The following is a 13,248-nucleotide window of genomic DNA, read 5'->3' as shown; positions in this document are numbered from 1 at the left end:
TCTCCAAGATGATCGACTCAAGGACATTGAACACAACATTGCATCTCTGGGACCAGCCTTCTCTGTCATTCACAGAAGTCCTGAAGTTCCCAAATAAGACTGCAAGATGAGGCACAAGAGGTGAGATGGTGGGGTCATTATTATAAACAGAGGGCTTTCAATCTCGTCTTCCTCCACCATCTTGAGACAAGGTCGTGGAAAAAGGAGGTGGGGTGGGATGGGAAGTATGATAGCTATTACATGGGTGTCTGGGCTGCAGGAAAAGGCCACACTTCAAGCTGGAAGACTGAATTCAGCCCAAGTCTTTAAGGCGTCCTGAAGAAATCCCATGGCTTTAGAAAGAAGAAGCCAGGAATTCAGAGCCAGGTGGAAAAGGATTTGGGTAGGAACCAGTTGGCAATCAAATGAGAAGCTTATTTTCCCACTGAGACATAGGAGGGTCAGCTGCTTGCTTTTTCCTGGCATGTGGTAGGTAGGCATAGTGACCTGCCTCAGATAAGAGGATGAGGCTGGCCAACAGGTAGTCAGTGTTTTCATCACACTAAAGAAGTGTGCACAATATGAACTCAGAAATTAATAGAAGATAAATCAGATTTTTTACTTTCTCAGAATCTACTCTATTTTCCATTAAAGAATGATACTAATTCTATTTTTATACTCAGTTTTATCAACTCTTGCTATGTACCATTCTTTGAAAAGGATCTCTTTTTATTTCAATAGTAATATACATTCACAGTTAGGAAAAAATTAATATAGATAAGCCAAAAAAGAGAAAAAGACTTAAAATAGCCTCTGATTTCTCTATCCGGAAATTACATGGCTTAATAAGTTAATATATATCCTCCCAGACATTGTCCCATGCATAAAACTATCATTGTTATTATGATGATTTACAAATATTTATTTTATGCCTAATGTTTTCTCTACCTACGGTCCTTCAAGTTTGGGAATATTATCTTTGTTTGACAATGTAGACTTAACACTAGGAATCTGGACATATTTTATTGCATGAGTATCTTGTTGATATCATAAAATCAGAGGAAGAATAATATTTATTAGAAATATCCAAGCACAGGGCTCAGAAACAAATCGCTTGTGCCTGAGCAGCATTCTGTGTTTTCAAAGTGGCCATGTAAAACACAAAGCCCAGTGGAGTCATATATCACTACTACATAAACAATAATAACAATTCTTGATTTATATCTTCATATTTTCTGCTTTGTTCTTGCAGAAAAGTTGGTAAAGGCTGATTAGACTGTTACACCTACTTTTTTTCAGAAGATGGAAGATAGGAAAAAATATTACCACCATGAAAGGAGGGGGAAACCCAAAGGAAAATCTGTTTTTTAAAAATCTGGGGCTTGTCAGCAAGATACACAGCTCTGAAGATTAGAGCAAAGAAAACAAATGTGTGAGTTATTTCTCGGATCAAAAGTTTCAATTATCTCTTGGGTTCACTTCTTAGGTATTTGGATATCTGTAAATGATAAGGAAGATGGCAAACTCAAAAAAAAATCTAAAATGTGAGGCTTTCAGGTGAAATGGTCCTTAACCATGTTTCTGGCTACAGTCTTCCTCATCAAAAGAATTTTTATCAGTGGGGGGAGCAGAGCTTAACATTAAGATGAAGGTTTGTTCCTTTTTTATGAGTATAATCCTTCTGAATTGATACGGAGCAGAAGTGTGTGCAAAGATATATCACCAAACAAAGGACCCCAGTTCCCCCATTTCAACAGGGAGTCATCTGTAAGAAATTATTCTGCAGGATTCTGGGCAATACATAATAATAATATTATGTGATTACCTCTAATAGAATTTCTACATGAAAGGTGCTTGGCTAATTAAATTTTGTATGCTGTTGGGTGGTAACAGTTTCTTAACCCACTGATTTGGATTTTTTTTTTTTTAACATTTTGAGCACAGCATATCCTAGTTTTATTTGGTTTTCTAAAGTGCGGCTGATCAAGGCCCTCGTGTTTATTGAGATTTACTTGCCCAGAACTCAGTCCACCCCTCTGAGCTAGAAAAAATTCTCTTCTTAGCTTTCATCTTCATGGAGGGGGAAAGTCTTATTCATGTGAAAACGTAAGAAAAGACCGAGAGAGTTCAATGTTCAATACTGAGTTTCTGTTGAGAAAGTTTCAGAAAAGAAAAAAGTAATTTGTTGTGGACTAGAAAGATGAATTCCAACATATGTTTATGCTAAAAGCAATAGGAAAAGAAAAACAAAAATGAAAAAGAAAAAAATGGATGTTCTACTCCATGATATATTTTGTGAAAACAAGAAATAGAAGAAAATCCAGGCAAAAAAGTGACAAAAAATAAAGGTGGTAGAATTGGCAAAGGTGAGAAAGCATGGTGGGAAGGGAAGCAACATTAACAATGTTCATTCTTTCTCTTTTTTTCCTAAAACAAGTAATTATGGGATACCTGTTAACGTGCAGAGCATTGTACTAAGAGCTGGGGATAAAGGTGAATCAGACACACATGGTCCAGGCCCTCACAGACCTTAAATAAGGGGGGGGGGGGGGGCAATACATAAGTAAGCAAATAAAGTGAATATTTTCTTTGTTAATTACTGTCAAAAACAAGACAGCAGGCCCAACAGGGAGTCACTTAGGCTGAAAGTCAAGAGCCTGAATGAAGACTCCAGAAATGGAATCTTAAACCAGGCAGTCAGGAATCTCCTCATCATCACTGGTCAGGTAATCTGCTTCATAAACCCCCGCCATCCCCTAAAGCAAAATCACTTGCAATAACCACCATGCTTTTTGCCCAGCGCAACTTCCTCATACCCACTCCCTTCTGCCGACAAAAGTCTTCCATTTTCTGCAGCTACTTGGAGCTCCTTTCTATCTGCTAGATTTGATGCTGCCTGACTCATGAATGGTTGAATAAAGCCAGTAAGATTTTAAATTTTGCTCAATTTTTTTTTAACATCACTGTGACAGAAACTAAGGAGTAAAGTGTGGTGTGGGGAACCCACTTTACATAGAGCTGTCAGGTTAAGATTTTCCTGAAGAAGGCAAACTTTTAAACTGAGACCTGAGGAATGAGAGAGAAGCCACCAGATAGTCTGTGTTTAGGTAGAGGGAATAGCAGGGCAGAAACACTGGGGCAGGAAGGAGTTTGCATATAAGAACTGTTAGAAGGCGCCTATGGCTGCAGCAGACTAGAGAGGCTGGTGGGACGGGGAATGAGAAAACAAAAGACCCTCTGGTGAGGAACGTGAATCTGTCCTAAGAGCAGTGAGAAGCCAGTGCCGAATTTTAAGCAGGGGGAGTCATGGAATCTGGTTTGTACTTTTAAAAGATCGCCTTGATTCTACCTCACACCATATACAATAAGGAACTCAAAACGGATCAGACACCTAAATGTAAGAGCTAAAATCTACAAAACAGGTAGAAGAAAACACAGGACTAAATCTTTCTAACTTTGGATGAGGCAATGGCTTCTTAGTGACACCAAAGTATAAGCAGAAAAAGAAACAGATGAAGTGGAGTTCTCAAAATGAGAAATTTGTGTGTTTCAAAGTATATTATAAGAAGTGATAAGGATCTGATAAGGGACTTGTACCTAAGATCTATAAAGAACACTTACAACTCAATAATATAAAGACAAAGAATCCAATTTTAAATGTGCAAAGAACATAAATAGACATTTCTCCAGAGAAGGCATACAGATGGCCAACGGGTACATAAAAAGATGCTCTACACCACTAAGCATTAGAGAATGCAAATCAAAACCACAATGACATACCACTTCTTGTCCATTAGGATGGCTTTTGTTAAAACCAGAAATAATTAAAATTAAAAAGCAGAAAGGAGAATAGTTGTTACTAAGGCCTAGGAGAGGGAGGTAACGAGGACAGTTTCCGTTTGGGATGATGAAAAATTTTTGGAGATGGATGGTAACAGTGGTTGTACAATAATGTGAATCCACTTAATGCCACTGAACAGTAACAGCTAAAATGGTAACTTTTATGGTATGTATTCAGTTTAGTCAGTCATGTCCGACTCTTTGCGACCACATGGACAGCAGCACGCCAGTCTTCCCTGTCCATCACCAACTCCCGGAGCCTACTCAAACTCATGCCATCACGTCAGTGATGTTATGTATAATTTACCACAATAAAGAAACATTTTTAAAAGGTGGGGGTGGGGACAGGAGGCAGGAAAGCCCAGTATTTGAAGGGACAATTTTCCAAATAAGATATATCAATGGCCATAAAGTACATTTTAAAATGTTCAACATCATTGGTCCTTAGGGAAAGGCAAACCAAAGGTGCCTTGATATACCAGTTCATACTCAGCTAGATGACTATATTAAAAAAAAAAAATAGACAATGACTAGAGTTGTAAGAATATGAAGAAATTGCACCCTTGTGCATTGCCAGTGGGATTCTTAAACAGGCAGTCACTTTGGTAAACACTTTGGCAGACCCTCAAAAATATCATTTAAAAAAATTTTAAAGGACTGTCTGTGGTTGATTTACAATGTTATGTTAGTTTCAGGTGTACAGCAAAGTGATTCAGTTATATGTACACATATACCCACTTTTTTTTAAAGATTCTTTTCCCATATAGTCCATTACAAAGTATTAAGTAGAGTTCCCTCTTCTATACAGCAAGTTCTTATTAGTTATCTATTTTATAAATAATTGTGTATATGTCAGTCCCAATCTCCCAATTTATCCCTCCCTCCCTCTTATCCCCTGGTAACCATGTTTGTTTTCAATATCTGTGATTCTACTCCTCTTTTGTAAATAAGTTCATTTGTGCCCTATATTTAGATTCCACATAGAAGCAATATCACATGACATTCGCCTTTCTGTGTCTGACCTACTTCATTGCATATGACATAAGGGTTATCACATTCCAGTCCTAGGTATACACCCAAGAGAAGTGAAAACATACGTCCATGCAAAAACTTGTACAAAAATGTTCATAGCAGCAGCATTATTCATGAGAGCCAAAAAGCAGAAAGGACTCAAATGTTTATCAACTGATGAACAGTAAATAAAATGTGGTTAGGGACTTCTCTGGTGGTCCAGTGGCTAAGACTCCTTGCTCCCAATGCAGGGGGTGAGCGGATCAGGGAACTGGATCCCACATGCTGCAGCTAAAACATTCTGCATGCCGAAACTAAGACCTGGTGCCGTCAAGTAAATCTTTTTTAAAATGTGGTCTATCCATACAATGTAAGCTTATTCTGCTGTATAAGGAAATATAATACTAACGTCTGCTGCAATATGGGTAAACCTTGAAAACTATGTTGAATGAAAGAAGCCAGAAGCAAAAGATCACATATTATTTGAGTCCATTAATACAAAATATCCGGACTTCCCTGGAGGCTCAGAAGGTAAAGCGTCTGTCTACAATGCCAGAGACCTGGGTTCGATCCCTGGGTTGGGAAGATTCCCTGGAGAAGGAAATGGCAACCCACTCCAGTACTCTTGCCTTGAAAATCCCATGGACGGAGGAGCTTGGTGCAGGCTACTGTCCATGGGGTTGCAAAGAGTCGGTGCACGACTGAGTGACTTCATTCAATACAAAATATCCAGAACAGGCAAATCTATAGAGAGAAAAAGTACTGATGATTGCCAAAGTCTGGGGGAGGAAGTATTAGAGAATGCCTGCTAATAGGTGTGGGGTTTACTTTGGGGGTGATTGAAGTGAAGTGAGTGGTTGCTCAGTCATGCCCGGCTGTTTGTGACCCCATGGACTATACAGCCCATGGAATTCTCCAGGCCAGGATACTGGAGTAGGTAGTCTTTCCCTTCTCCAGGGGATCTTCCCAACCCAGGGATCGAACTGAGGTCTCCCGCATTGCATGTGGATTCTTTACCAACTGAACCACTTGGGTGATTAAAATGCTCTAAAATTAGATAGGGGTGATGATGGTGCTCTAAATTAGTTTCTCTGAATATACTGAAACTCACTGAATTTTACACTTTAAATGGGTGACTCTTATGGTATGTGACATATCTCAATAAAGTTGTTATTAAAAATATATATATATATATCAACAATTTAAAGGATCACCCTGACTTCTTTACAGAGAAAACGAGAGAAAGGATCCTTGAAGGAGGGAAGTGGAAGCAGGTGGTCAATTAAGAAGCTACTGCAGCCATCAAGACAACAGGTGACAGTGATTTACATAGGGGTGGGGTGGGAGAAGGTGGCGCTAAAAGAAAGGGGGAAGCATAGGTTTCGGTTTGGGTAAATGGGTCACAGGGTGGTGCCGTTTACCACCCTCCATCAGGGAACTGAGTTTGGGTCCAAATGAGAAAATCTGCACTGAATTATGATCCCAGCCCTGTGCTGCTGCTGCCAAGTCGCTTCAGTCGTGTCCAACTCTGTGCGACCCCATAGACGGCAGCCCACCAGGCTCCCCCGTCCCTGGGATTCTCCAGGCAAGAACACTGGAGTGGGTTGCCATTTCCTTCTCCAATGTATGAAAGTGAAAAGTGAAAGTGAAGTCGCTCAGTCGTGTCCGACTCTTCACGACCCCATGGACTGCAGCCCACCAGGCTCCCCCGCCCATGGGATTCTCCAGGCAGGAGCACTGGAGTGGGTGCCATTGCCTTCTCCACCGAGCCCTGTGATGTAGGTGCAATTATCCCCATTTAAAATTAAATGAATTAGGCACAAAGAAATTAAAATAAATACCTTAAATAAATAAATAAAATAAATACCTAATTAGTTCTGTGATTAACATCAGGCTGACTGACACCTATGCTCTTTAGTACATAGTATATAAGGAGAGATTTTAAAAAGAAAAAAAAAAAAATAGAAAAAATAGAAGGTGGGAGGGGGGTTAAGGATGGAGAGCACGTGTACACCCGTGGCAGATTCATGTTGACATATGGCAAAACCAATACAATATTGTAAAGTAATTAGCCTCCAATTAAAATAAATACATTTAAATTTTTAAAAAAATAGGAAGAGAGAAAGCATGGGGACAATAAGAGAAGAAAGGTAAAGAGGGAAGCATCAGGCACTCCCAATGGACCATTTTTGCTGCCTGGTTTTGGCCTGATACCTGTATTTTGTTGTTCAGTTGCTAAGTCTTGTCTCTTTGTATGTCCATGGACTACAGCACGCCAGGCTTCCCTGTCCTTCACTATCTCCCGGAGTTTGCTCAAACTCAAGTCCCTTGAGTCAGGGATGCCATCCAACTATCTCATCCTCTGTTGCCCCCTTCTTTTTTACCTTCAGTTTTTCCCAGCATCAGGGTCTTTTCTGATGAGTCTACTCTTCACATCAGGTGGCCAAAGTATTGGAGCTTTAGCATCACTCCTTCCATGAATATTCTTTGATTTCCTAAAGTTGATTTCCTTTAGGATTGACTGGTTTGATCCAAGGGACTGTACAAGGGACTCTCAAGAGTCTTCTTCCAGTACCACAGTTTGAAAACATCAATACACTGTCACTAAGAACCAGAGAAGCCAAAAGGTATCACCCTGAGTTCCCAGTCAGTAGCAAGAGGCTGTTAATTGCCCTCAAATTTGCTTACCATCTCTCTCTGGTAGCTCAGCTGATAAAGAATCCACCTACAATGCAGGAGACCCCAGTTTGATTCCTGTATCAGGAAGATACCCTGGAGAAGGGAATGACAACATACTCCAGTATTCTTGGGCTTCCCTGGTGGTTCAGATGGTAAAGAATCCACTGCAATGAGGGAGACCTGCGTTTGATCCCTGGGTTGGGAAGATCCCCTGGAGAAGGGAACAGTTATCCACTTCAGTATTCTGGCCTGGAGAATTCCATGGACAGTCCATGGGGTCCCAAAGAGTTGGTTACAACTGGGCAACTTTCACTTTCAGTTTCTCCAGTCACAATACTGGAGTTTCTGTAGTTCAGTGCCCCCTGTCTCTCCCAAGAGGTACTGCAACACCCTCCTAACTTCCTGCTTCTGGTTCCACCCATAGGACCATCCCCATCCCAGCAATGGTGCTCTTTCTAAACTGCAGACCTCTTCGTTGCACCACCTTCCTTCAAACCCTTCGTAGATTCCCTGCCATGCTCCAGATGGAGTGTAAGCTCATGAACACAACTTACAGGGCCCTTCATACTTCTCCAGCCTCTTCTTCATTCTCTCTCCCCTCATCACACCCCCTGTACCCTGTGAGCCAGCCACACTAAACCATTTTCAAAACCCTAACACACCCCAGTGCCTCTCACTAATCTCAGGCCTTTGCATGTGCTGTTCCCTCTGTCCAGAGCAGCCAACCTTACCACTCAATTGCATTACTAACACTTGCATATTCTGCAGTCCTCCCTTACCCTCCAAGTCAGGGCTAGGCTCCCTTGGAGGTGTCCTCGTGACACTCTGCTCAGCCCCCATCAGCAAAGATGGATTAGGGGTGGTCAGCTAATCAGTCACCTGGGGCAGAAACCTACAAGGGGGAATAAAAAATCATAGGAAGTGTAATGAGATCAGAAAAATTCTGTCCTACAATTTCCTCAGATAGTATGCTCTGTGGTTGGAATGAGTACTCTGCTAAGTTCCTTGGGGCAGGGGTAACACCCCAAAGGAACTTGCTTGGAAATGCTAGGTGAGCTTTTAATGTGGTAGGGTTGGGGGCAGGGAAGCTTTCTGTTTAGGTCTTCCCAGGCGGTGCTAGTAGTAAAGAACCCACCTGCCAATGCAGGAGACCCAAGAGATGGGTTGGGAAGATCCCCTGGAGGAGGGCGTGGAAACCCACTCCAGTATTCTTGCCTGGAGAATCCCACGGACGGAGGAGCCTGGCAGGCTATAGTCCATAGGGGTGCAAAGAGTCGGACACAATTGAAGTGATTTGGCAAGCGCGCACACAGTTGTATGTTTAACTTCAAAGGGTTCGTTAGGCTTTGTGGGGACTGCAGGTTTGGAGCTGAGTGGAATTGCTCAGGACTTTGGTGTAAGGATCAGGGTTGGCACCAGCAGGTCTCCTTTCTCTGCCCTTCCCTGCTGACTGGGTCCCAACATCCCTTTCTAGTTGCGCTGGGCAACTCCGAGGGGAGAGAGAGGTACCATCACAAAAGCCCTGTTGGGTGAGCCATAATCCTGCCTCGCAAAGCATTTAGCCTTTCCTCTAATGAAAACTGAATAGATATATAGAGCATATTGATTTGATGGGGTGTCTAATTATTGGGGTGTCCAGATAATCACATATTTCAGTTCATACTCCTCAGAGCATCCTTCACATAACAGTAACTTCTCTGTAGCCCTTGCTGGAAGATAAGCACTGTGATAATCATTAATACTTGAATCAATAAGATGTGTCAAGTATTAATTCATTTAATTGTCAAAATAATCCCTTAACGTGGCTGCTATTTTATCCCCATTTTACAGCTGAGGAGACTGAGGCATACATATATGAATTGGCAGAGCTGGGTTTTGAACCCAGGCAGTGTGGATGTATCTTGGGTTTCCAACCTATATAGTACACTCCCCCTTGTTGATGGGGGCTGAGTCATCCTTTTCACTGATGCAACCTCTTCAGTTGAGTATAGACCTAATGTATAAAAAAATTTAATAGCTATTTACAGAATGAGTCTTTGATTATTAGAAGACTGTTATTCATTTGTTCAACAAATATTGAGTCCCTTCTGCATGCCTGCCCCACAGCCACATGCATCAGTAACCTCCTCCTGCCTCAATCTAATGAAGGGACCCTTTCTCCCCCATTCCTGCTAGATGTTCATGCTGCCTCTGGCTGAGACGATTGGATGATGTTTGCCATCAGTGCCTCTAAGACTCCTCACTCTCACTGCAGAGGGCCCAGGTTCGACCCCTTGTCAGGGAAATAGATCCCATATACAGCCACTGAAGTTCTCACGTACTGCAACAGAAGATTCTGTGTGCAGCAACTAAGGCCCAGAGCAGCCAAATAAATAAATATTTTTTAAAAAGTAACTCCTTTTATGTTTAGACAGCTCTGAGATTCTTCTTTGTTAAAGAAACTGGCCTCCCAAGACTTGAAGAGGCACAATTTTGTTCTGCAATCTCCTCTGCGTGACACCTCTCACGTGTGTGAAGATAGTTCTCGCAGCTTCCTCAGGTCCTCTTTCTGCTCATCTAGACCAAGCTCCCTGAGAGCCTTCCTCGGTTCAGGCTCAGATATCACTTCTGCAGGAGACACCCTTCATTCATGAGGTCATTCATTCATCCAAACTTTACTAACAACTCATTGTGTACCATGTACTTTGCTAGAACCTAGAAATACAGAAATGAAGACATAGTTCCTACCTTCAAGAAATACAGCATCCACGGGAGAGGGGGACGTTTAAAGAAATAATTGCAGCATCACTGGCAAGTGCTGGAACAGGGATGTGACGGGACACAAGGGCCACTCAGTCCAACGACTGACTTTTAAACTGGCCATGCTAGGGCATTCATTTTGACCATAATTATCTTGCATGGTGATCACCAGAACTAAAAAGACTAGAAGAATTCTAAAAAGAGTACTTCCACCACTCTGATCTAAATGTGATAATCCTAAGAATGCAGCCCAGAACTGTAATTAATTTATTTAGCAGATGACTAACTTAAAAAAAAAAAACAAAAAACTTCTGGTATTAATTTCATGAAATGCAATTAGGTCCATTCTGTGCAAATGAAAAAAAAAAACAGATGGATGGATAGATAGAGTGACAGTAGATAGATATAGGAAATATTTTATATTTATTCATCCTTGGTAAATACCTGCTCATTTCAGTCTAGCAAAGCACTCAGATACAGCGCCAGGCCTAGGAAGCAGGGTTGAATTTCCAGTTCTGCTTCTTCTAGCTGCAGGAACTACCTCTTTAGTCTATTTAGGGGATTAAGAGAAATAATGAATGAAATTATCTAGCGTATCTCCAGCCCCAAGCTTGGTGCTCAAGATATGCTAGCGATATTTATTCTTGGCTCACTGGTTCATCAAGATTTTTTTACACCTGTGTCCAACACCATATATGTATATATCTACCCCCCAGCTTCATGCCAACTGCACACCTGACAGTTTGTCGTCTGGTTTTCAATAATCCCCCCACTCCTGACTCTTTTCCTCACCTGCATCTGCTTCCCCTCAATTTCAAGCTTTTCTTGGCCCAAGCTTCAGGCTCTCAGAAAGTTGACAAACCAGCATCGCCATCTGCAGGACAGCATGAGAATCTGGGTAAGAGAACAATTTCAGGGTACCAGATAAACTAACGCAGCTGTTTTGTGCTGGCGTTAACAAGGCCAAGTTCACAGGTTCATCCCCAAAGGGGCCAATTAGCTTTACACCGAGAAACACTTCGGAGCACAGACTCAGCCTCTAACCTTGGCCCCCAGTTCGCACGTGTGTGGCTGTCGGTTAGAAAGTAGTCATCAATCCAATCTCATTTTGTATAATTTCTTAAAAACAATTGTAAGGCCGTGTGGAAACAATGAAGATGAGCAAGACCTGCTCCCTGTTCTCAAGGAATCTTGAGCCTGCGGCTTTGTCTTCCCCAGTTATTCCTGAGACATTAATAGGAGTTATGAGAATAAATGACTCCACCGCGTTAAATTAGTTTGGGAAACACTGATCTAATCAAAGTCAAGCAGGTTCTTTGTGGAAGGGCTTCCCAGAGCCTTTAACATGCTAATATGCACTGTTAATTTTCCAAGAAGGAAATGTAAGATGCAGTGTCTCTCAAATTTGGCAGCCATGAGGCATCCCTCTCTTAAAAAAAAAAAAAAGCAATGAATTTGCTGTCCCAGGGTATGACTGCTTCCACTGAAATATCTATTTTAAGAAACAACTCATCCATAGAGAAAAGTTCACAGTCTATTGCTAGGTTTTTAAAAAAAGCAGACTATAGAACAGTATCCTATTTTGAACAGACAGAACAAAGATGTATATACACTGGCAAGGAAAAAGAAAAAGATGAACCAAAATGTTAACACTGGTGATCTTTTTGTTGAAAGAGCTGTTGTTTTCTGTGTTCTTTATGTTTTTCAAGTTTTTAAAATTGAATAGACATGTAAATTTTAAAATAAAACCCACAAAGCACATGTTCTAGGATCTTATGCATGCTAAGTTGCTTTAGTCGTGTCTGACTATTTGCAATCCTATGGACCAGAGCCCACCAGGCTTTTCTGTCCTTGGGATTCACCAGGCAGGAATACTGGAGTGGGCTGCCATGCCCTCCTCCAGGGGATCTTTCTGACCCAGGGATCAAACCTGCATCTCTTAAGTCTCCTGCATTGGCAGGCAGATTCTTTATCACTAGCGCCACCTGGGAAGCCCAGGATGGTATACCAGCATCATAAGACTACTATTGTAGAATACTAGTAAGAGCGAACATTTACTGAAGGCCAAGTACCTGGCTCATGGATTATCTAGATAATCTCATTTAAACTTTACATATAAATTGTAGGATATAAGGAATGCTTTTTCTTTTTTTGTATATTTATTTTTTATTGAAGTATAGTTGATTTACAATGATGTGTCAGTTTCAGATATAAAGCAAAGTGTTTCTGTTTTACATATATATAGCGCATAGGTTATTATAAAATACTGAGTATAGTTTCCTGTGCTATACACTAGATCCCTGTTGGCTATCTATATTATGTATAAGAGTGTGTCTATGTTAATCCCAAACTCCTAATTTATCCCTCCCCTCCCCTTTCCTTGCGGCTCAGCTGGTAAAGAATCCGCCTGCAATGTGGGAGACCTGTGTTCAATCCCTGGGTTAGGAAGATCCCCTGGAGAAGGAAAAGGCTACCCACTTAAGTATTCTGGTCTAGAGAATTCCATGTTCTCTATAGTCCATGGGGTTACAAAGAAGTGGACACAACTGAGAGACTTTCACTTTCACTTTTTCTCCTTTCCCATTTGGTAACCATAAATTTGTTTTCTGTCTATGAGTCTATTTCTATTTCGTAAATAAGTTCATTTGTATCATTTTTTTTACAGTTCACATATAAGTGATATATGGTATTTGCCTTTCACCATCTGACTTAGTATGATAATCTCTAGATCCATTCCTGTTGCTGCAAATGGCATGATTTCATTCTTCTTAATGGCTGAATAATATTCCATTTTATATATATACACACAATACATACAGATTAATGGACATTTAGGTTGCTTCCATGTTTTGGCTATTGTTAATAGTGCTGCTATGAACACTGGGGTGCATATATCTTTTCAAAATATGGTTTTCTCTGGATATATGCCCAGGAGTAGGATTGTCAGATCATATGGTAGTTGTATTTTAATTTTTTAAAGGAAGCTCCATACTGTTCTCC

The 13,248-nt window shown here is 41.0% G+C and overlaps 2 long non-coding RNA genes across 3 annotated transcripts in view; one reads left to right on the top strand and one right to left on the bottom strand.

Annotated features, from left to right (window-relative positions):
• The window catches only part of LOC123329729, a 29,502-nt gene extending 19,685 nt beyond the window's left edge, over window positions 1–9,817 (top strand). Inside the window, exons 3-4 of the long non-coding RNA XR_006545269.2 lie at window positions 6,061–6,144; window positions 9,685–9,817. This is a non-coding gene — a long non-coding RNA (uncharacterized LOC123329729). The remainder of the gene's footprint in view (window positions 1–6,060; window positions 6,145–9,684) is intronic.
• LOC123329728 lies at window positions 7,947–12,088 on the bottom strand. 2 transcript variants are annotated; one of them, XR_006640080.1, is made up of 3 exons: window positions 11,041–12,088; window positions 10,693–10,798; window positions 7,947–8,401 (listed from the first exon to the last, which is right to left on the bottom strand). It is a non-coding gene; the product is annotated as an uncharacterized LOC123329728 (long non-coding RNA). The 2 variants fall into 2 exon arrangements; XR_006640079.1 differs by lacking the exon at window positions 7,947–8,401 and adding an exon at window positions 10,083–10,203.
• Window positions 12,089–13,248: the final 1,160 nt, after the last annotated feature.

Source organism: Bubalus bubalis, chromosome 16 (genome assembly GCF_019923935.1).
Source record: "Bubalus bubalis isolate 160015118507 breed Murrah chromosome 16, NDDB_SH_1, whole genome shotgun sequence".
Classification (NCBI taxonomy): domain Eukaryota; kingdom Metazoa; phylum Chordata; class Mammalia; order Artiodactyla; family Bovidae; genus Bubalus; species Bubalus bubalis.
The sequence above is the reverse complement of the archived record's forward strand: the minus strand, read 5'-3'. Positions and strand labels throughout refer to the sequence as shown.